This window comes from Patiria miniata, unplaced genomic scaffold (assembly GCF_015706575.1).
Source record: "Patiria miniata isolate m_02_andy unplaced genomic scaffold, ASM1570657v1 HiC_scaffold_2, whole genome shotgun sequence".
NCBI classification, from domain to species: domain Eukaryota; kingdom Metazoa; phylum Echinodermata; class Asteroidea; order Valvatida; family Asterinidae; genus Patiria; species Patiria miniata.
In genome coordinates this window covers 16,762,910-16,787,152 of record NW_024037058.1, presented here as the reverse complement: position 1 = coordinate 16,787,152, position 24,243 = coordinate 16,762,910, and the positions used below count along the sequence as shown (strand labels likewise).

The following is a 24,243-nucleotide window of genomic DNA, read 5'->3' as shown; positions in this document are numbered from 1 at the left end:
GCTCGGTGGTCGAGTGGTAAGACGTCTGCTCAACAAAGCAGAAGGTTGTGGGTTCGATTCCCACCCGAGTGCTTTTGCTGACTTTCTCTTTCACTCGGGATATAACACACTGAGTGCACTGTGTTTATACGTTGATGAAGGGCAAAACCTAATATTGATGCAAATTCCATCATATGAATAGTCGTTACAACTTGATATGAACACTCCTCGATAGAAATGATACATGACACTCATTTGAAAATCCTCTGTACAGGCCTGGCATGTCTTTCAAAAGTAAAGGCCTTATTGGCCTACCGGTACATGTAGGTTGGAGGTAATTTGGCTTATAAGTGATTATCTGCAATTACTCAAAAATTTGCTTACTAAAATATCCTGTTAAAAAAGGCACAAATTTTGTTCTTGATCTTTAAAAGATATGACACCTGACCTAAAAGTCAGGTATTTTATTTACATTTCTGTAATTGCAAATGATACTATTGTCCTTTCAGGACAGTTTTTGCTAATGATTTTAATTTATCATTTGCTAGCAAAATCTGTTGAAAAGCACTGATTACACAGTGCCTGTAATTATAGACAGAAATTAGCCTGATGCAAATTCCATCCAAAGTCAATTTTTATTTTAATGATGAATGGAAAGAGAGCCACATGTTTGCAATTGTAGTGGCTTGGTGTAAGAGTATGGTCTTGCACTTGTAACAGCCCTTGGGTATGTTGCAGTTAGAAGTGGATTGCACCAGAATTTCTGGTGTCATTTTTACAGGACAAAAAAATGTATGTGAAAATGAAAAGTATGCTAAAAATTGCTAGGGAAATTGTTCAAGCATATGTTGACCAATTATAAAGCTCTAGCAGGTCAATGCCTTACTAATGCGGGGCGTTTATTGCTCAATATACATGGCACTCAACTACAAAGCTGAAGGAAGGTGCCATGGAGCACTAGGTCTTGTAGAACGCCATGCCCCACACCAAGGGAGTCTTACAAAATTGATTCAATTTCGTACCAGCGGCCATCTGCCCATTCACTGCTTGTACATGTACATGGTTTTACCATGATCAAAGCAGGGTACATTGAAAATAAAAGTGAAGATAACATTGGCCTCCTTGGTGAGTGCAAGCTACAGTTATTACACATTATTGATGTGCAATGCCATTTATTGACAAGATGGTTTTATGCCTATAGATACATGTAAGCCACTACTTTATTGCATCTTGGTGCCAAAACATGATATGTGCATTTATTTTGGTGTAAAGTGAAAACTTCACTTAGGTTAAAGTCAAATGTATTTATAAATAAATGCAAATGTGATGTATGATCTGGCAAGGATTCTAAAGAATAATGTAATAAGCAGTGTATGCAGCTGTGTCATTGCAGTTGCTTCTTCAGGGAGTTTGGACCCTGCCAGTGCCAACCAAAGGGTCTCGATCTCAGGATGACAAGTTTACATTGCAGTGGAAATGATCAAAGCTGAACTTCACGCCATCACTTATCAACACGAGACATTGATGCATGGTGGAATATTTGTCTCTAAAGAAACACAGCAGAGCTCTTCACGTACAGTTCAATATAGCAGGGAAATGACAGTGACAGCTCATCAGATCCTGGTCCACTTCTACTAGTATTATGCAGAAGAACACCTGCAGTATTAGAAATCCAGGATAAGCCTTACTGGAAGATATGCAAGAAACTTGACATAAACACCTGCAGACTCAACTAGGCCTGAAATGATTGCAAGTAGTACAAGCTGCCCCTTGCTAACACAGCTAAATGGGTAACTGTACATACGCTTAGTGGGATGGTTGTTTTTCCCTGAGCTGTCACGTCGGTAATCCTGCCGAACCCCACTAACGGTGAAACAGATCAGCATCCAGTTGGGCTGTTTAAAGATGTCTGTATCCTAGGATACTGCAAAGCCAGAGATGATGTTAATCTGAGCATGCTTGTGCATCAGTGATTCTGCCATTGAAGTGGCTGCAGTAGAAACTGTACGTGCACATGTTTTCCTGAGCTGTGGAGACGTTGCAGAGACAAAACTGGAAAGTTTGCAGCAGAACATGGCATACATGCATGTCGATGGTCTTGGATTTAGTTCTGATGACGTTTTCTGAGCTCAATGCATGGCAGTGACTCCACTCAATAACCTCCAACATTGCAGCGGGACATCTGATACAGCAGCTTTGTGTATGTCCTGGGTTAGTTTGAGCTGTGGGTCACTCTGCAGAAATCTGCCGAACCTGAAACTTTGCAGCAGGACTTGGCGTAGATGATCAAGGATTCAGCTCTGATAGTGATGTTTTCTGATGAGCTCTGCGGCACTACAGAGACTCAGCTAGATCGAGACCCTTAAGCAATGCAGTGGCACGTGGCATAAAGGCGAGCTGCTTATAATTAGCACAGAGTTTAAAGGAGGAGGTGCCTGATCCTTGGAACAACCCAACATCAGGGTGACGGTGGGGTATCAGTATCCTGCTGTCGGTAAGGCGTAATCCTCTGCTCTCATTCAGGACTGAAGTTTTACATGATATGCATAATTCATCTTGGACTTTTAGTCAAAAGAAAAAGTAAGATTCTTATAAATAACAGTTTAATATTTGATCCTGCCGCATTTCAATTTATTGCTGCTCATACTTCATTGAACCAAAGCATTTAAGCTGTTATAATTTTAGCAAATGTATATTTTTGTGCTCACTTTTCATTGTGATGAATTTTTTTTAATGGATACTTTACATAGTAGTGACTTTTGATGGAAATTGCGTCAGGTTGGTGTAATGTTAATGTTAAGTTTTCTGTGATGACATGGTAATTCTCAGTTGTTACCCTCCTGCTGTTTCAACAAACACAGACAGTAAAAAAGAATCCTCTTCCCCAGCCATGCTTTTTACACAACCTAGTCACCAACAGTCAGATCATATTTCATGCAAGCTAGCAAGTGACTAGCCAAAGTTAGTCAGCAGGCAAGAAGTAGGTACAGCTGTCTTATCAATGTCATCTACAGTCAAAGCATAGCTTGATCAAGTTACATAAACGGTCACAGCCAGTCAATCCTGCTTTATGTAGGCTGGGAGCTCTAAACTGTTGAAAACAGTCACTTGATTGATTTTGACTGAAAGGACAACTTTTAAACAGAATGTATGTTTGCATAGGAGAGTTAACCTTGGTTTTTGTCGGAATTTGCCCTTCACTGATCACGGCAGTGGACGGCAAAATGCAGTGAAATTGTGGCTAACATGTAAATACATGTAGGTGTTCAGACCAAAAGCCTATTGTAAAAACTAATTAGATGCAATTACAGTGGCATATATTAAGCTGGGTGGTGGTGGGGGGGAGGCAGCCCCCTGGCAGCATTTGACGGTGTCATAAAAAAAATTAAAACAAACTCTTTTTAAGAGTTTTTAAGATGCTTCAGACATCGCCCCCCTCCCCCACGAAAAGATATACGCTACTGATTATATTCATACATGTGCATGTACCCTATTTTTGGTTTATTAAGTTAATCAATGCACTTGTGCCTGCCAACCTACATGTACCTGGGATTGATGCTAGATAACAATATTTTTTTTCAAATGATTTTGGACTGAATAATCCTTTCAGTTTTAGTGGCAAACACAAGCATAAGTGCTAGTTTGTTGTAGGCCCTATAGTCCAACCATAACGCCAAGGCCATGTGTTGGCTACAAACTATCGAAAGAACACAGAAAGACATAAAGTTGTGCAATTTTTCGTATTTAAGTGGAATTGAACATGAAAGTTCATCATGCCATTGTGGTTTTTGTTGCCTGTGAATATGTTTTCCATGAGTGCGATGCCATTTCTTTGACATTTTTGTGTGGTATTTGGAAATAAGGAATAGGCGCCTAATCCTCGGAATAACCCAACATCAGGGTGACACTGGGGGTAACTCCAGCTGTCGGTGATGGCGCAAATAACCCTAAATACTTTGAACAGTTTAGGAGCCCTGTATTAGATAATATGACCGTTTTAACTCTTCATTTGTTGCTTTATAAAGCTATACATGTACTGGTACCTTATTTGCAGGCAAAGTAAAGTTATATTTTTTTCTGACCATGTACCTCACTTGTTACAGTAATGGGTTCAAGGGCTTTTAAAGTTAATGTTAGTTTTCTACTGTCAGAGTCTAGCAGTTTATACATTCATTAGACGGTCCAGCCTTTTTTTAAAGAATTAAATATCCAACCCCTTTCATAGGCACTGTAGTGAGCAAAACTGCCATGCCTAAGTCACTGTACTATGTAGCACCTGAAACAGCCGATGCACTCCATGGTTTTATTGATTCTTTACGTTAATTGAGAAATAAATACAATGTAGTACAAGTGCTGATGAAATTAACATTTATTTAAAACTATGACCAGGAAGGAATGCATAAAATAATGCCATTTTCTTTTATACAAAATAAGTCAGCTGATGCTGTTTTCTTACATGAACTTTCGTGTTCTGTAAGTTTTAACATGAGGTATTTGCCTTTTAACAATGTCTTTTTGGCCGAATGAAATTTCCTAATTATTTGAGCTAATTATATTTGAATATAAACAGGGTTCACTCCCAGCTGAGCAAGCTTGTGATTTTGTTTCTTACCAAGCTCTTAGAAAGCACTGGTGTACATGTACATGTACATATACCCACAATGACAAACTATCAGTCATAAAACAGGTCTTCATCATTCAATCCATATTACCTTTGAATTACCTTTCGCATCCGTTGAATATTAATGCCCCCTGCAATTTTTAAGGTCGTTCGCGTAATAGGTACTAACTGGTACAGAAATAGTTTTAAATATATTTAATGTTCCGTTGTTTATAATGAATGATTCCATGGCAAACTGTAAGTGTACTCTTGGCCAAAGAAATCTTGTCCACTTGACCATCATGAAAGATTATAGAGACACCCTTCTTGATATTCTTGGCTGGTTCATATTCTGATTCCGAGGAAGTGCAGTTGAACCCTTTGTTATATCTTTCACCTTGCCTCTTGTATTTTCTTTGCTGTCCTTAACTTCAACACATTTGCAAACGTCTTGAGGAAAGCCTCTGATACAGAATCTTGACAGAGTAAGACTGGCTTTTGATGATGCCCAGTTGCCTACAATCCTATGCATCTCATGTTCTTTGAGAAGATGAGACTGCTCTTACCATTAAATCCTGGAATTAATCATGACAGGGCCAACACATTAATGTATCCCCATGGGAAACAAAAGGTGACGCTGCACCATTATGCCGACAATGCTGTGTTATTTTGATAAGTTTTCACCAGTGTTTTATTGTGTGCTCTGCATTGCCAATTTGTTTTTGCAGAGCCTGAAAATATAATCCTTTGAAATAATTACTTTCTTGTGTAGCAAAGTTCTACATGTGTAGCCCTTTAAGCAGGGAAACTACCTTGTAATTTACTGCTCATGAGTTCTTGGTGCATTTTACAACTGTACAATATATTTTGCGGACAAACACCAATGAGGAACAGAGTGATGTGATACCATGTCACGTAGAATCGTAGATGCCATGGTTAACTGGAGAACTTGCAGATGGGGTGCAAGGAATTTGTCATAATTGCCTGTGATACGGCTAGGTATAATATGACAGATTAATCTGTTTTGATTCTACATGAATACCACTGATTGAGTAGCACATCAATGGAGCTTGGTATGGTATACCTGCCCGATGGAGAAGGTGCAATTACTGAGCTGTGCAGGGATCTTTCATCTTGCCAAAGGAATCAAACTAATGGCAATGTTCTTGGCTTGGTAATACACTGTAGCCATTAGCTTGATAGAATTTATGTGGAAGAGAATGCAAATTTTAATACCTTTGTGTCCCCCCCCCCCCCCATACTGGAATTTTTTAGACCTGTTTCAACCTTTTTTTCACGAGTGCCCCTTTTTAACATAGAGTGAACGTCTTCGATTGAAAAGCACCACTAATCATCCGATAATGTCGGATGACATTATTAATGGACAAGTGTCCAACCTGTAAACACTTTAGGCACTTCAATGCTTTGCATTCTTTTACCAAACGGCCAATGGTACCACATCGGGCACAGGTGCGTACCTGGCCCGATTGAGAAATCCAGGCATTGCGATCTCCTATTCTGATGACTGAAGGGATGTTCCATGTGATCCTCATTCTACACCGATGGTTTCCTTTGAAGACAGTGGGCTCATGCTGAAAGTTGCTGAAACATCCCTCTAACACCTGACCATATCAGGACAGAATTGAGCGGACCACATTGTCATCCATATCTAAAGATACATATTTCACCGTGACGACAGTGACGCCATCGAAGTCAGTCAGCTGAGACCGTTGAGAGCCTCTAATTTTGCAGCAGAGTCTTGAACTTTACGACTTGAACTTGACTTTGAAACGGTTGCAAGGCAACTGCTGGGCAGTAGATAGGTGGTCCTTGGTTGAAATTCCCACCATGCCCAGTTTCTGGAACAGCTAAGTAAATTTTGCTGAGAGAAATTAAATGAATTAATCATAGGAAATTAATTAAATAAAAATAATCAGAAAAGTTTGTAAATTATTGTAAAAGCAAACATGAACGCCTCAATTTTTAATGGAAATAAAAATCATTAACTGTAACTGTACAATTTAAGTACATGTATTTACAAAGTGTGTGCAACTTGAATAATTTACCAAGATTTACAGGAATCTTGCAATATTAATTATACAAAATTCCAACTCATACTCAGACAATCAGTGAAAACAAAACTAAGAGAATGCAGAACACAAAGCAGATCACCAAGGAAAGCAACGTTTGGCCTCAACAATCTAAATACAGAGTGCGTTTTTTTCTTCACTTCTGTTTCTTGCTGAGCAGATCAAATGCTTCAGGTTACTTTTAATCTAAGCAGGATGTCAATATTGGAGTCTATATTGTTCGAAATGACGCAGCATGTATTCCATATGGCATTCAGATGTTTGCAATGAGAATCAATGCAGTAGTGTTACTTAACGTTCTCCCCAAACCAAGCATTCTATTACGGTCATTAAGAAAGAAGCACGTTCCCAGTGAATTTTATATTTAAATTTAAAACAAGAGAAGTGTCTAGTTGTTAGTGGACATAGTTGTACGGACTGTCCTTTTTTGGCTCTGTACTAGTTGAGGAAAAATCTTTTATTCAAATGCAAATGTCAAGGTAAATTAGCAATTCCGAAGAAGAAACTTATAACAAGAAATTTGTAAACAGAGAAAATAATGAGCAGGGAAATTAAACAAACTGAATCATGCGACAGAATTAAATATATACATTGTACTTCTACGTATCCTAAAATGTTTCGAAATTATGATAAGAGCATAAAAAGTGAGGGAAACCCCCCAAAAAGAACAGAAATAAAAAAAAATGTAACTAGACAAATATTACAAAGTATGAACTAGTAATTGACCGAGATTCACATGGATCTCAAACTATTACAAAAATCTTGAATAAACTTCAATCAGCGAGAATAATGCAAAACAAAGCAGTTCAATAAGCAAAGCAAAGCTTGTTCTCAACCATTTTGCAAATGGTGTTATTCTTAGGATACAGCATCTTGAAATTGTTATCTTCTATTCTGTGTCTTTCAAATGAAACACTTCAGGCTACTTTCGAATCTTAGCAGGATATCAACTTTGGAGTCAATAAAGCGAAATTGCACATCAAGAAGTCCAAATGACTTTCAGGAGTTTTGCAATGAGAATCAGGACAGTAGTGTTGCTAACATTCAAGTTTTTCCCTGAGCCAAGAATTCTAGTAGGATCGCTGAGAAAAAAGTGATTGTTCCCAGTGGGTTTTTTTTCAGAATATGCTCTGCAAATAGCCAGGAGGGTACTCGAGTACAAATAATTGCTTAAAGTGCCAAAATTCCTGCTTAAAGTGCCAATATTCTTGCTTAAAGTGCCAAAATTCTTGCTTCAAGTGCCAATATTCCTACAATTGCCAATATTCTTGCTTCAATTGCCAATATTCTTGCTTCAAGTGCCAAATTCCTGCTTAAAGTGCCAAAATTCTTGCTAGCCATTAATTTGATGGAATTTCAATGTGGAAGAGATTGCAAATTTTAATACCTTTGTCGCGCCCCCTCCCACCTACTGGAAATTTGTTAGACCTGTTTCAAGAGGACTTATTTTTTCATGACTGCCCGTAACAAAGAGTGATCATCTTTAATTGAAAAGCACTACTAATCATCCGATAATGTGTCCAGCCTGTAAACACTTTAGGCACTTCAATGCTTTGCATTCTTTTGACAAACGGCCAATGGTAACACATCAGGCACAGGTGCGTACCTGGCCCGACTGAGAAATCCAGGCATTGCGATCTCCTATTCTGAATACCGAAAGGATGTTCCATGTGATCCTCATTCTACACTGATGGTTTCCTTTGAAGACAGTGGGTTCATGCGGAAAGTTGCAGAAACATCCCCTAACACCTAACCATATCAGGACAGAATTGAGCGGACCTCATTGTCATCCATATCTACCATGACGACAGTGATGCCATCGAAGTCAGTCAGCTGACACCCGTCGAGAGCCTCTAATTTTGGGACAGGCTCTCTGCACAGAGCATGCAGCGTGTATTCCTTATGACATTCAGACGTTTCGCAATGAGAATCAAAACCTTTTAGATTTTAAAATTGTATTACTGTTTAAAGTGTGAAATTGTGCTTATATTGAATTTCTTAACCTCTAAAGAATGTGAAATGGTGCTTAGTCCAGTGGTATAAACTGCTGATTCTTAATCTGAAGGTTGCGGGTTCAATCCCAGGCTGGGAATTTTAGGATTTAAAATTTTATTACTTTTTAGGTCAATTGCAACTTTAAAGTTAATTTTGTAACCGCTAAATTGCGTGAAATTCTGCTTAGTCCAGTGGTATAGACTGTTGATTCTAAATATGGAGGTTGCGGGTTCAATCCCAGGCTGGGAATTTTCAATTAAAAAATTTAATTACTTTTTAGGTCAATTGAAACTTTAAATTTAATTTCTTAACCACTAAAAATTGTGAAATGGTGCTTAGTCCTGTGGTACGGACTGCTGACTCTATATCTGGAGGTTGCGGGTTCAATTCCAGGCTGCGAATTTTAGATTTCAAATTTTTATTATTTTTTAGGTCTATTGAAACTTTAAATTTAATTTCTTAACCACTAAAAAGTGTGAAATGGTGCTTAGTCCAGTGGTATAGAATGCAGATTCGTAATCTGGAGGTTGCGGGTTCAATCCCAGGCTGGGAATTTTAAATTTTAAAATTTTATTACTTTTTAGGTCAATTGAAACTTTATAGTTAATTTTTTAACCTCTAAAAAGTACGAAAGTGTGCTTAGTCCTGTGGTACGGACTGCTATTAAAATTGTGAAATGGTGCTTAGTCCTGTGGTACGGACTGCTGACTTTAAATCTGGAGGTTGCGGGTTCAATTCCAGGCTGCGAATTTTAGATTTCAAAGTTTTATTATACTTTAGGTCAATTGAAACTATATATTTAATTTCTTAACCACTAAAAAGTGTGAAATGGTGCTTAGTCCAGTGGTATAGAATGTGGATTAGTAATCTGGAGGTTGCGGGTTTAATCCCAGGCTGGGAATTTTAAATTTTAAAATTTTATTACTTTTTAGGTCAATTGAAACTTTATAGTTAATTTTTTAACCTCTTAAAAGTGTGAAATGGTGCTTAGTCCTGTGGTACGGACTGCTGACTCTAAATCTGGAGGTTGCAGGTTCAATTCCAGGCTGGGAATTTTATATTTCTAAATTTTATTATTTTTTAGGTCAATTGAAACTTTATATTTAATTTCTTAACCACTAAAATTGTGAAATGGTGCTTAGTCCTGTGGTACGGACTGCTGACTCTTAATCTGGAAGTTGCGGGTTCAATTCCAGGCTGGGAATTTTAGATTTCAAAGTTTTATTATTGTTTAGGTCAATTGAAACTATATATTTATTTTCTTAACCACTAAAAAGTGTGAAATGGTGCTTAGTCCAGTGGTATAGAATGCGGATTCGTAATCTGGAGGTTGCGAGTTCAATCCCAGGATGGGAATTTTAAATTTTAAAATTGTATTACTTTTTAGGTCAATTGAAACTTTATAGTTAATTTTTTAACCTCTAATAAGTGTGAAATGGTGCTTAGTCCGGTGGTACGGACTGCTGACTCTAAATCTGGAGGTTGCAGGTTCAATTCCAGGCTGGGAATTTTAAATTTTAAAATTTTATTACTTTTTAGGTCAATTGAAACTTTATAGTTAATTTTTTAACCTCTAATAAGTGTGAAATGGTGCTTAGTCTGGTGGTACGGACTGCTGACTCTAAATCTGGAGGTTGCAGGTTCAATTCCAGGCTGGGAATTTTATATTTCTAAATTTTATTATTTTTTAGGTCAATTGAAACTTTATATTGAATTTCTTAACCTCTAAAAAGTGAGAAATGGTGCTTAGTCCAGTGGTATAAACTGCTGATTCTAAATCTGGAGGTTGCAGGTTCAATCCCAGGCTGGGAATTTTAGATTTAAAAGTTTTATTATTATTTGGGTCAATTCAAACTTTATATTGAATTTCTTAACCACTAAAAATTGTGAAATGGTGCTTAGTCCTGTGGTACGGACTGCTGACTCTAAATCTGGAGGTTGCGGGTTCAATTCCAAGCTGGGAATTTTAGATTTCAAAGTTTTATTATTTTTTAGGTCAATTGAAACTTTAAATTTAATTTTTTAACCACTAAAAAGTGTGAAATGGTGCTTAGTCCAGTGGTATAGACTGCTGATTCTTAATCTGGAGGTTGCGAGTTCAATCCCAGGCTGGGAATTTTAAATTTTAAAATTTTATTACTTTTTAGGTCAATTGAAACTTTATAGTTAATTTTTTAACCTCTAAAAAGTGTGAAATTGTGCTTAGTCCCGTGGTACGGACTGCTGACTCTAAATCTGGAGGTTGCGGGTTCAATTCCAGGCTGGGAATTTTAGGATTTAAAATTTTATTACTTTTTAGGTCAATTTCAACTTTAAAGTTAATTTTGTAACCGCTAAATTTGGTGAAATTCTTGCTTAGTCTTGTGGTACGGACTGCTGACTCTAAATCTGGAGGTTGCGGGTTCAATTCCAGGCTGGGAATTTTATATTTCAAAATTTTATTATTTTTTAGGTCAATTGAAACTTTATATTTAATTTCTTAACCACTAAAAAGTGTGAAATGGTGCTTAGTCCAGTGGTATAAACTGCTGATTCTAAATCTGGAGGTTGCAGGTTCAATCCCAGGCTGGGAATTTTAGATTTCAATTTTTATTATTATTTGGGTCAATTCAAACTTTATATTGAATTTCTTAACCTCTAAAGAATGTGAAATGGTGCTTAGTCCAGTGGTATAAACTGCTGATTCTTAATCTGAAGGTTGCGGGTTCAATCCCAGGCTGGGAATTTTAGGATTTAAAATTTTATTACTTTTTAGGTCAATTGCAACTTTAAAGTTAATTTTGTAACCGCTAAATTGCGTGAAATTCTGCTTAGTCCAGTGGTATGGACTGTTGATTCTAAATAAGGAGGTTGCGGGTTCAATCCCAGGCTGGGAATTTTCAATTAAAAAATTTAACTACTTTTTAGGTCAATTGAAACTTTAAATTTAATTTTTTAACCTCTAAAAAGTGTGGAATGGTGCTTAGTCCTGTGGTACGGACTGCTGACTCTAAATCTGGAGGTTGTAGGTTCAATTCCAGGCTGGGAATTTTATATTTCTAAATTTTTTTATTTTTTTTAGGTCAATTGAAACTTTATATTTAATTTCTTAACCACTAAAAATTGTGAAATGGTGCTTAGTCCTGTGGTACGGACTGCTGACTCTATATCTGGAGGTTGCGGGTTCAATTCCAGGCTGGGAATTTTAGATTTCAAAGTTTTATTATTTTTTAGGTCTATTGAAACTTTAAATTTAATTTTTTAACCACTAAAAAGTGTGAAATGGTGCTTAGTCCAGTGGTATAGAATGCAGATTCGTAATCTTGATGTTGCGGGTTCAATCCCAGGCTGGGAATTTTAAATTTTAAACTTTTATTACTTTTTAGGTCAATTGAAACTTTATAGTTAATTTTTTAACCTCTAAAATGTGTGAAATGGTGCTTAGTCCTGTGGTACGGACTGCTGACTCTAAATCTGGAGGTTGCAGGTTCAATTCCAGGCTGGGAATTTTATATTCCAAAGTTTTATTATTTTTTAGGTCAATTGAAACTTTAAATTTAATTTTTTAACCACTAAAAAGTGTGAAATGGTGCTTAGTCCAGTGGTATAGACTGCTGATTCTTAATCTGGAGGTTGCGAGTTCAATCCCAGGCTGGGAATTTTAAATTTTAAAATTTTATTACTTTTTAGGTCAATTGAAACTTTATAGTTAATTTTTTAACCTCTAAAAAGTGTGAAATTGTGCTTAGTCCCGTGGTACGGACTGCTGACTCTAAATCTGGAGGTTGCGGGTTCAATTCCAGGCTAGGAATTTTAGATTTCAAAGTTTTATTATTTTTTGGGTCAATTCAAAGTTTATATTGAATTTCTTAACCTCTAAAAAGTGTGAAATGGTGCTTAGTCCAGTGGTATAAACTGCTGATTCTAAATCTGGAGGTTGCTGGTTCAATCCCAGGCTGGGAATTTTAAATTTTAAAATTTTATTACTTTTTAGGTCAATTGAAACTTTATAGTTAATTTTTTAACCTCTAAAAAGTACGAAAGTGTGCTTAGTCCTGTGGTACGGACTGCTAACTCTAAATCTGGAGGTTGCGGGTTCAATTCCAGGCTGGGAATTTTAGATTTCACAGTTTTATTATTTTTTGGGTCAATTCCAATTTTATATTGAATTTCTTAACCACTAAAAATTGTGAAATGGTGCTTAGTCCTGTGGTACGGACTGCTGACTTTAAATCTGGAGGTTGCGGGTTCAATTCCAGGCTGCGAATTTTAGATTTCAAAGTTTTATTATACTTTAGGTCAATTGAAACTATATATTTAATTTCTTAACCACTAAAAAGTGTGAAATGGTGCTTAGTCCAGTGGTATAGAATGTGGATTAGTAATCAGTGGTATAAACTGCTGATTCTAAATCTGGAGGTTGCAGGTTCAATCCCAGGCTGGGAATTTTAGATTTCAATTTTTATTATTATTTGGGTCAATTCAAACTTTATATTGAATTTCTTAACCTCTAAAGAATGTGAAATGGTGCTTAGTCCAGTGGTATAAACTGCTGATTCTTAATCTGAAGGTTGCGGGTTCAATCCCAGGCTGGGAATTTTAGGATTTAAAATTTTATTACTTTTTAGGTCAATTGCAACTTTAAAGTTAATTTTGTAACCGCTAAATTGCGTGAAATTCTGCTTAGTCCAGTGGTATGGACTGTTGATTCTAAATAAGGAGGTTGCGGGTTCAATCCCAGGCTGGGAATTTTCAATTAAAAAATTTAACTACTTTTTAGGTCAATTGAAACTTTAAATTTAATTTTTTAACCTCTAAAAAGTGTGGAATGGTGCTTAGTCCTGTGGTACGGACTGCTGACTCTAAATCTGGAGGTTGTAGGTTCAATTCCAGGCTGGGAATTTTATATTTCTAAATTTTTTTATTTTTTTTAGGTCAATTGAAACTTTATATTTAATTTCTTAACCACTAAAAATTGTGAAATGGTGCTTAGTCCTGTGGTACGGACTGCTGACTCTATATCTGGAGGTTGCGGGTTCCATTCCAGGCTGGGAATTTTAGATTTCAAAGTTTTATTATTTTTTAGGTCTATTGAAACTTTAAATTTAATTTTTTAACCACTAAAAAGTGTGAAATGGTGCTTAGTCCAGTGGTATAGAATGCAGATTCGTAATCTTGATGTTGCGGGTTCAATCCCAGGCTGGGAATTTTAAATTTTAAACTTTTATTACTTTTTAGGTCAATTGAAACTTTATAGTTAATTTTTTAACCTCTAAAATGTGTGAAATGGTGCTTAGTCCTGTGGTACGGACTGCTGACTCTAAATCTGGAGGTTGCAGGTTCAATTCCAGGCTGGGAATTTTATATTCCAAAGTTTTATTATTTTTTAGGTCAATTGAAACTTTAAATTTAATTTTTTAACCACTAAAAAGTGTGAAATGGTGCTTAGTCCAGTGGTATAGACTGCTGATTCTTAATCTGGAGGTTGCGAGTTCAATCCCAGGCTGGGAATTTTAAATTTTAAAATTTTATTACTTTTTAGGTCAATTGAAACTTTATAGTTAATTTTTTAACCTCTAAAAAGTGTGAAATTGTGCTTAGTCCCGTGGTACGGACTGCTGACTCTAAATCTGGAGGTTGCGGGTTCAATTCCAGGCTAGGAATTTTAGATTTCAAAGTTTTATTATTTTTTGGGTCAATTCAAAGTTTATATTGAATTTCTTAACCTCTAAAAAGTGTGAAATGGTGCTTAGTCCAGTGGTATAAACTGCTGATTCTAAATCTGGAGGTTGCTGGTTCAATCCCAGGCTGGGAATTTTAAATTTTAAAATTTTATTACTTTTTAGGTCAATTGAAACTTTATAGTTAATTTTTTAACCTCTAAAAAGTACGAAAGTGTGCTTAGTCCTGTGGTACGGACTGCTAACTCTAAATCTGGAGGTTGCGGGTTCAATTCCAGGCTGGGAATTTTAGATTTCACAGTTTTATTATTTTTTGGGTCAATTCCAATTTTATATTGAATTTCTTAACCACTAAAAATTGTGAAATGGTGCTTAGTCCTGTGGTACGGACTGCTGACTTTAAATCTGGAGGTTGCGGGTTCAATTCCAGGCTGCGAATTTTAGATTTCAAAGTTTTATTATACTTTAGGTCAATTGAAACTATATATTTAATTTCTTAACCACTAAAAAGTGTGAAATGGTGCTTAGTCCAGTGGTATAGAATGTGGATTAGTAATCTGGAGGTTGCGGGTTTAATCCCAGGCTGGGAATTTCAAATTTTAAAATTTTATTACTTTTTAGGTCAATTGAAACTTTATAGTTAATTTTTTAACCTCTTAAAAGTGTGAAATGGTGCTTAGTCCTGTGGTACGGACTGCTGACTCTAAATCTGGAGGTTGCAGGTTCAATTCCAGGCTGGGAATTTTATATTTCTAAATTTTATTATTTTTTAGGTCAATTGAAACTTTATATTTAATTTCTTAACCACTAAAATTGTGAAATGGTGCTTAGTCCTGTGGTACGGACTGCTGACTCTTAATCTGGAAGTTGTGGGTTCAATTCCAGGCTGGGAATTTTAGATTTCAAAGTTTTATTATTGTTTAGTTCAATTGAAACTATATATTTATTTTCTTAACCACTAAAAAGTGTGAAATGGTGCTTAGTCCAGTGGTATAGAATGCGGATTCGTAACCTGGAGGTTGCGGGTTCAATCCCAGGATGGGAATTTTAAATTTTAAAATTGTATTACTTTTTAGGTCAATTGAAACTTTATAGTTAATTTTTTAACCTCTAATAAATGTGAAATGGTGCTTAGTCCGGTGGTACGGACTGCTGACTCTAAATCTGGAGGTTGCAGGTTCAATTCCAGGCTGGGAATTTTATATTTCTAAATTTTATTATTTTTTAGGTCAATTGAAACCTTATGTTTAATTTCTTAACCACTAAAAATTGTGAAATGGTGTTTTGTCCTGTGGTACGGACTGCTGACTCTAAATCTGGAGGTTGCGGGTTCAATTCCAGGATAGGAATTTTAGATTTCAAAGTTTTATTATTTTTTGGGTCAATTCAAACTTTATATTGAATTTCTTAACCTCTAAAAAGTGAGAAATGGTGCTTAGTCCAGTGGTATAAACTGCTCATTCTAAATCTGGAGGTTGCAGGTTCAATCCCAGGCTGGGAATTTTAGATTTAAAAGTTTTATTATTATTTGGGTCAATTCAAACTTTATATTGAATTTCTTAACCACTAAAAATTGTGAAATGGTGCTTAGTCCTGTGGTACGGACTGCTGACTCTAAATCTGGAGGTTGCGGGTTCAATTCCAAGCTGGGAATTTTAGATTTCAAAGTTTTATTATTTTTTAGGTCAATTGAAACTTTAAATTTAATTTTTTAACCACTAAAAAGTGTGAAATGGTGCTTAGTCCAGTGGTATAGACTGCTGATTCTTAATCTGGAGGTTGCGAGTTCAATCCCAGGCTGGGAATTTTAAATTTTAAAATTTTATTACTTTTTAGGTCAATTGAAACTTTATAGTTAATTTTTTAACCTCTAAAAAGTGTGAAATTGTGCTTAGTCCCGTGGTACGGACTGCTGACTCTAAATCTGGAGGTTGCGGGTTCAATTCCAGGCTGGGAATTTTAGGATTTAAAATTTTATTACTTTTTAGGTCAATTTCAACTTTAAAGTTAATTTTGTAACCGCTAAATTTGGTGAAATTCTTGCTTAGTCTTGTGGTACGGACTGCTGACTCTAAATCTGGAGGTTGCGGGTTCAATTCCAGGCTGGGAATTTTATATTTCAAAATTTTATTATTTTTTAGGTCAATTGAAACTTTATATTTAATATCTTAACCACTAAAAAGTGTGAAATGGTGCTTAGTCCAGTGGTATAAACTGCTGATTCTAAATCTGGAGGTTGCAGGTTCAATCCCAGGCTGGGAATTTTAGATTTCAATTTTTATTATTATTTGGGTCAATTCAAACTTTATATTGAATTTCTTAACCTCTAAAGAATGTGAAATGGTGCTTAGTCCAGTGGTATAAACTGCTGATTCTTAATCTGAAGGTTGCGGGTTCAATCCCAGGCTGGGAATTTTAGGATTTAAAATTTTATTACTTTTTAGGTCAATTACAACTTTAAAGTTAATTTTGTAACCGCTAAATTGCGTGAAATTCTGCTTAGTCCAGTGGTATGGACTGTTGATTCTAAATATGGAGGTTGCGGGTTCAATCCCAGGCTGGGAATTTTCAATTAAAAAATTTAACTACTTTTTAGGTCAATTGAAACTTTAAATTTAATTTTTTAACCTCTAAAAAGTGTGGAATGGTGCTTAGTCCTGTGGTACGGACTGCTGACTCTAAATCTGGAGGTTGTAGGTTCAATTCCAGGCTGGGAATTTTATATTTCTAAATTTTTTTATTTTTTTTAGGTCAATTGAAACTTTATATTTAATTTCTTAACCACTAAAAATTGTGAAATGGTGCTTAGTCCAGTGGTACGGACTGCTGACTCTATATCTGGAGGTTGCGGGTTCAATTCCAGGCTGGGAATTTTAGATTTCAAAGTTTTATTATTTTTTAGGTCTATTGAAACTTTAAATTTAATTTTTTAACCACTAAAAAGTGTGAAATGGTGCTTAGTCCAGTGGTATAGAATGCAGATTCGTAATCTTGATGTTGCGGGTTCAATCCCAGGCTGGGAATTTTAAATTTTAAACTTGTATTACTTTTTAGGTCAATTGAAACTTTATAGTTAATTTTTTAACCTCTAAAATGTGTGAAATGGTGCTTAGTCCTGTGGTACGGACTGCTGACTCTAAATCTGGAGGTTGCAGGTTCAATTCCAGGCTGGGAATTTTATATTCCAAAGTTTTATTATTTTTTAGGTCAATTGAAACTTTAAATTTAATTTTTTAACCACTAAAAAGTGTGAAATGGTGCTTAGTCCAGTGGTATAGACTGCTGATTCTTAATCTGGAGGTTGCGAGTTCAATCCCAGGCTGGGAATTTTAAATTTTAAAATTTTATTACTTTTTAGGTCAATTGAAACTTTATAGTTAATTTTTTAACCTCTAAAAAGTGTGAAATTGTGCTTAGTCCCGTGGTACGGACTGCTGACTCTAAATCTGGAGGTTGCGGGTTCAATTCCAGGCTGGGAATTTTAGGATTTAAAATTTTATTACTTTTTAGGTCAATTTCAAATTTAAAGTTAATTTTGTAACCGCTAAATTTGGTGAAATTCTTGCTTAGTCTTGTGGTACGGACTGCTGACTCTAAATCTGGAGGTTGCGGGTTCAATTCCAGGCTGGGAATTTTATATTTCAAAATTTTATTATTTTTTAGGTCAATTGAAACTTTATTTTTAATTTCTTAACCACTAAAAAGTGTGAAATGGTGCTTAGTCCAGTGGTATAAACTGCTGATTCTAAATCTGGAGGTTGCAGGTTCAATCCCAGGCTGGGAATTTTAGATTTCAAAGTTTTATTATTATTTGGGTCAATTCAAACTTTATATTGAATTTCTTAACCTCTAAAGAATGTGAAATGGTGCTTAGTCCAGTGGTATAAACTGCTGATTCTTAATCTGAAGGTTGCGGGTTCAATCCCAGGCTGGGAATTTTAGGATTTAAAATTTTATTACTTTTTAGGTCAATTGCAACTTTAAAGTTAATTTTGTAACCGCTAAATTGCGTGAAATTCTGCTGAGTCCAGTGGTATGGACTGTTGATTCTAAATATGGAGGTTGCGGGTTCAATCCCAGGCTGGGAATTTTCAATTAAAAAATTTAACTACTTTTTAGGTCAATTAAATCTTTAAATTTAATTTTTTAACCTCTAAAAAGTGTGGAATGGTGCTTAGTCCTGTGGTACGGACTGCTGACTCTAAATCTGGAGGTTGTAGGTTCAATTCCAGGCTGGGAATTTTATATTTCTAAATTTTTTTATTTTTTTTAGGTCAATTGAAACTTTATATTTAATTTCTTAACCACTAAAAATTGTGAAATGGTGCTTAGTCCTGTGGTACGGACTGCTGACTCTATATCTGGAGGTTGCGGGTTCAATTCCAGGCTGGGAATTTTAGATTTCAAAGTTTTATTATTTTTTAGGTCTATTGAAACTTTAAATTTAATTTTTTAACCACTAAAAAGTGTGAAATGGTGCTTAGTCCAGTGGTATAGAAGGCAGATTCGTAATCTGGAGGTTGCGGGTTCAATCCCAGGCTGGGAATTTTAAATTTTAAAATTTTATTACTTTTTAGGTCAATTGAAACTTTATAGTTAATTTTTTAACCTCTAAAAAGTACGAAAGTGTGCTTAGTCCTGTGGTACGGACTGCTATTAAAATTGTGAAATGGTGCTTAGTCCTGTGGTACGGACTGCTGACTTTAAATCTGGAGGTTGCGGGTTCAATTCCAGGCTGCGAATTTTAGATTTCAAAGTTTTATTATACTTTAGGTCAATTGAAACTATATATTTAATTTCTTAACCACTAAAAAGTGTGAAATGGTGCTTAGTCCAGTGGTATAGAATGGATTAGTAATCTGGAGGTTGCGGGTTTAATCCCAGGCTGGGAATTTTAAATTTTAAAATTTTATTACTTTTTAGGTCAATTGAAACTTTATAGTTAATTTTTTAACCTCTTAAAAGTGTGAAATGGTGCTTAGTCCTGTGGTACGGACTGCTGACTCTAAATCTGGAGGTTGCAGGTTCAATTCCAGGCTGGGAATTTTATATTTCTAAATTTTATTATTTTTTAGGTCAATTGAAACTTTATATTTAATTTCTTAACCACTAAAATTGTGAAATGGTGCTTAGTCCTGTGGTACGGACTGCTGACTCTTAATCTGGAAGTTGCGGGTTCAATTCCAGGCTGGGAATTTTAGATTTCAAAGTTTTATTATTGTTTAGGTCAATTGAAACTATATATTTATTTTCTTAACCACTAAAAAGTGTGAAATGGTGCTTAGTCCAGTGGTATAGAATGCGGATTCGTAATCTGGAGGTTGCGAGTTCAATCCCAGGATGGGAATTTTAAATTTTAAAATTGTATTACTTTTTAGGTCAATTGAAACTTTATAGTTAATTTTTTAACCTCTAATAAGTGTGAAATGGTGCTTAGTCCGGTGGTACGGACTGCTGACTCTAAATCTGGAGGTTGCAGGTTCAATTCCAGGCTGGGAATTTTAAATTTTAAAATTTTATTACTTTTTAGGTCAATTGAAACTTTATAGTTAATTTTTTAACCTCTAATAAGTGTGAAATGGTGCTTAGTCTGGTGGTACGGACTGCTGACTCTAAATCTGGAGGTTGCAGGTTCAATTCCAGGCTGGGAATTTTATATTTCTAAATTTTATTATTTTTTAGGTCAATTGAAACTTTATATTGAATTTCTTAACCTCTAAAAAGTGAGAAATGGTGCTTAGTCCAGTGGTATAAACTGCTGATTCTAAATCTGGAGGTTGCAGGTTCAATCCCAGGCTGGGAATTTTAGATTTAAAAGTTTTATTATTATTTGGGTCAATTCAAACTTTATATTGAATTTCTTAACCACTAAAAATTGTGAAATGGTGCTTAGTCCTGTGGTACGGACTGCTGACTCTAAATCTGGAGGTTGCGGGTTCAATTCCAAGCTGGGAATTTTAGATTTCAAAGTTTTATTATTTTTTAGGTCAATTGAAACTTTAAATTTAATTTTTTAACCACTAAAAAGTGTGAAATGGTGCTTAGTCCAGTGGTATAGACTGCTGATTCTTAATCTGGAGGTTGCGAGTTCAATCCCAGGCTGGGAATTTTAAATTTTAAAATTTTATTACTTTTTAGGTCAATTGAAACTTTATAGTTAATTTTTTAACCTCTAAAAAGTGTGAAATTGTGCTTAGTCCCGTGGTACGGACTGCTGACTCTAAATCTGGAGGTTGCGGGTTCAATTCCAGGCTGGGAATTTTAGGATTTAAAATTTTATTACTTTTTAGGTCAATTTCAACTTTAAAGTTAATTTTGTAACCGCTAAATTTGGTGAAATTCTTGCTTAGTCTTGTGGTACGGACTGCTGACTCTAAATCTGGAGGTTGCGGGTTCAATTCCAGGCTGGGAATTTTATATTTCAAAATTTTATTATTTTTTAGGTCAATTGAAACTTTATATTTAATTTCTTAACCACTAAAAAGTGTGAAATGGTGCTTAGTCCAGTGGTATAAACTGCTGATTCTAAATCTGGAGGTTGCAGGTTCAATCCCAGGCTGGGAATTTTAGATTTCAATTTTTATTATTATTTGGGTCAATTCAAACTTTATATTGAATTTCTTAACCTCTAAAGAATGTGAAATGGTGCTTAGTCCAGTGGTATAAACTGCTGATTCTTAATCTGAAGGTTGCGGGTTCAATCCCAGGCTGGGAATTTTAGGATTTAAAATTTTATTACTTTTTAGGTCAATTGCAACTTTAAAGTTAATTTTGTAACCGCTAAATTGCGTGAAATTCTGCTTAGTCCAGTGGTATGGACTGTTGATTCTAAATAAGGAGGTTGCGGGTTCAATCCCAGGCTGGGAATTTTCAATTAAAAAATTTAACTACTTTTTAGGTCAATTGAAACTTTAAATTTAATTTTTTAACCTCTAAAAAGTGTGGAATGGTGCTTAGTCCTGTGGTACGGACTGCTGACTCTAAATCTGGAGGTTGTAGGTTCAATTCCAGGCTGGGAATTTTATATTTCTAAATTTATTTTTTTTAGGTCAATTGAAACTTTATATTTAATTTCTTAACCACTAAAAATTGTGAAATGGTGCTTAGTCCTGTGGTACGGACTGCTGACTCTATATCTGGAGGTTGCGGGTTCAATTCCAGGCTGGGAATTTTAGATTTCAAAGTTTTATTATTTTTTAGGTCTATTGAAACTTTAAATTTAATTTTTTAACCACTAAAAAGTGTGAAATGGTGCTTAGTCCAGTGGTATAGAATGCAGATTCGTAATCTTGATGTTGCGGGTTCAATCCCAGGCTGGGAATTTTAAATTTTAAACTTTTATTACTTTTTAGGTCAATTGAAACTTTATAGTTAATTTTTTAACCTCTAAAATGTGTGAAATGGTGCTTAGTCCTGTGGTACGGACTGCTGACTCTAAATCTGGAGGTTGCAGGTTCAATTCCAGGCTGGGAATTTTATATTCCAAAGTTTTATTATTTTTTAGGTCAATTGAAACTTTAAATTTAATTTTTTAACCACTAAAAAGTGTGAAATGGTGCTTAGTCCAGTGGTATAGACTGCTGATTCTTAATCTGGAGGTTGCGAGTTCAATCCCAGGCTGGGAATTTTAAATTTTAAAATTTTATTACTTTTTAGGTCAATTGAAACTTTATAGTTAATTTTTTAACCTCTAAAAAGTGTGAAATTGTGCTTAGTCCCGTGGTACGGACTGCTGACTCTAAATCTGGAGGTTGCGGGTTCAATTCCAGGCTAGGAATTTTAGATTTCAAAGTTTTATTATTTTTTGGGTCAATTCAAAGTTTATATTGAATTTCTTAACCTCTAAAAAGTGTGAAATGGTGCTTAGTCCAGTGGTATAAACTGCTGATTCTAAATCTGGAGGTTGCTGGTTCAATCCCAGGCTGGGAATTTTAAATTTTAAAATTTTATTACTTTTTAGGTCAATTGAAACTTTATAGTTAATTTTTTAACCTCTAAAAAGTACGAAAGTGTGCTTAGTCCTGTGGTACGGACTGCTAACTCTAAATCTGGAGGTTGCGGGTTCAATTCCAGGCTGGGAATTTTAGATTTCACAGTTTTATTATTTTTTGGGTCAATTCCAATTTTATATTGAATTTCTTAACCACTAAAAATTGTGAAATGGTGCTTAGTCCTGTGGTACGGACTGCTGACTTTAAATCTGGAGGTTGCGGGTTCAATTCCAGGCTGCGAATTTTAGATTTCAAAGTTTTATTATACTTTAGGTCAATTGAAACTATATATTTAATTTCTTAACCACTAAAAAGTGTGAAATGGTGCTTAGTCCAGTGGTATAGAATGTGGATTAGTAATCAGTGGTATAAACTGCTGATTCTAAATCTGGAGGTTGCAGGTTCAATCCCAGGCTGGGAATTTTAGATTTCAATTTTTATTATTATTTGGGTCAATTCAAACTTTATATTGAATTTCTTAACCTCTAAAGAATGTGAAATGGTGCTTAGTCCAGTGGTATAAACTGCTGATTCTTAATCTGAAGGTTGCGGGTTCAATCCCAGGCTGGGAATTTTAGGATTTAAAATTTTATTACTTTTTAGGTCAATTGCAACTTTAAAGTTAATTTTGTAACCGCTAAATTGCGTGAAATTCTGCTGAGTCCAGTGGTATGGACTGTTGATTCTAAATATGGAGGTTGCGGGTTCAATCCCAGGCTGGGAATTTTCAATTAAAAAATTTAACTACTTTTTAGGTCAATTAAATCTTTAAATTTAATTTTTTAACCTCTAAAAAGTGTGGAATGGTGCTTAGTCCTGTGGTACGGACTGCTGACTCTAAATCTGGAGGTTGTAGGTTCAATTCCAGGCTGGGAATTTTATATTTCTAAATTTTTTTATTTTTTTTAGGTCAATTGAAACTTTATATTTAATTTCTTAACCACTAAAAATTGTGAAATGGTGCTTAGTCCTGTGGTACGGACTGCTGACTCTATATCTGGAGGTTGCGGGTTCAATTCCAGGCTGGGAATTTTAGATTTCAAAGTTTTATTATTTTTTAGGTCTATTGAAACTTTAAATTTAATTTTTTAACCACTAAAAAGTGTGAAATGGTGCTTAGTCCAGTGGTATAGAAGGCAGATTCGTAATCTGGAGGTTGCGGGTTCAATCCCAGGCTGGGAATTTTAAATTTTAAAATTTTATTACTTTTTAGGTCAATTGAAACTTTATAGTTAATTTTTTAACCTCTAAAAAGTACGAAAGTGTGCTTAGTCCTGTGGTACGGACTGCTATTAAAATTGTGAAATGGTGCTTAGTCCTGTGGTACGGACTGCTGACTTTAAATCTGGAGGTTGCGGGTTCAATTCCAGGCTGCGAATTTTAGATTTCAAAGTTTTATTATACTTTAGGTCAATTGAAACTATATATTTAATTTCTTAACCACTAAAAAGTGTGAAATGGTGCTTAGTCCAGTGGTATAGAATGTGGATTAGTAATCTGGAGGTTGCGGGTTTAATCCCAGGCTGGGAATTTTAAATTTTAAAATTTTATTACTTTTTAGGTCAATTGAAACTTTATAGTTAATTTTTTAACCTCTTAAAAGTGTGAAATGGTGCTTAGTCCTGTGGTACGGACTGCTGACTCTAAATCTGGAGGTTGCAGGTTCAATTCCAGGCTGGGAATTTTATATTTCTAAATTTTATTATTTTTTAGGTCAATTGAAACTTTATATTTAATTTCTTAACCACTAAAATTGTGAAATGGTGCTTAGTCCTGTGGTACGGACTGCTGACTCTTAATCTGGAAGTTGCGGGTTCAATTCCAGGCTGGGAATTTTAGATTTCAAAGTTTTATTATTGTTTAGGTCAATTGAAACTATATATTTATTTTCTTAACCACTAAAAAGTGTGAAATGGTGCTTAGTCCAG

General features: G+C 35.2%; 1 non-coding gene across 1 annotated transcript; it reads left to right on the top strand.

Annotated features, from left to right (window-relative positions):
- On the top strand, positions 1–73 carry Trnav-aac. Its single transcript has one exon. It is a non-coding gene; the product is annotated as a tRNA-Val (tRNA).
- Positions 74–24,243: the final 24,170 nt, after the last annotated feature.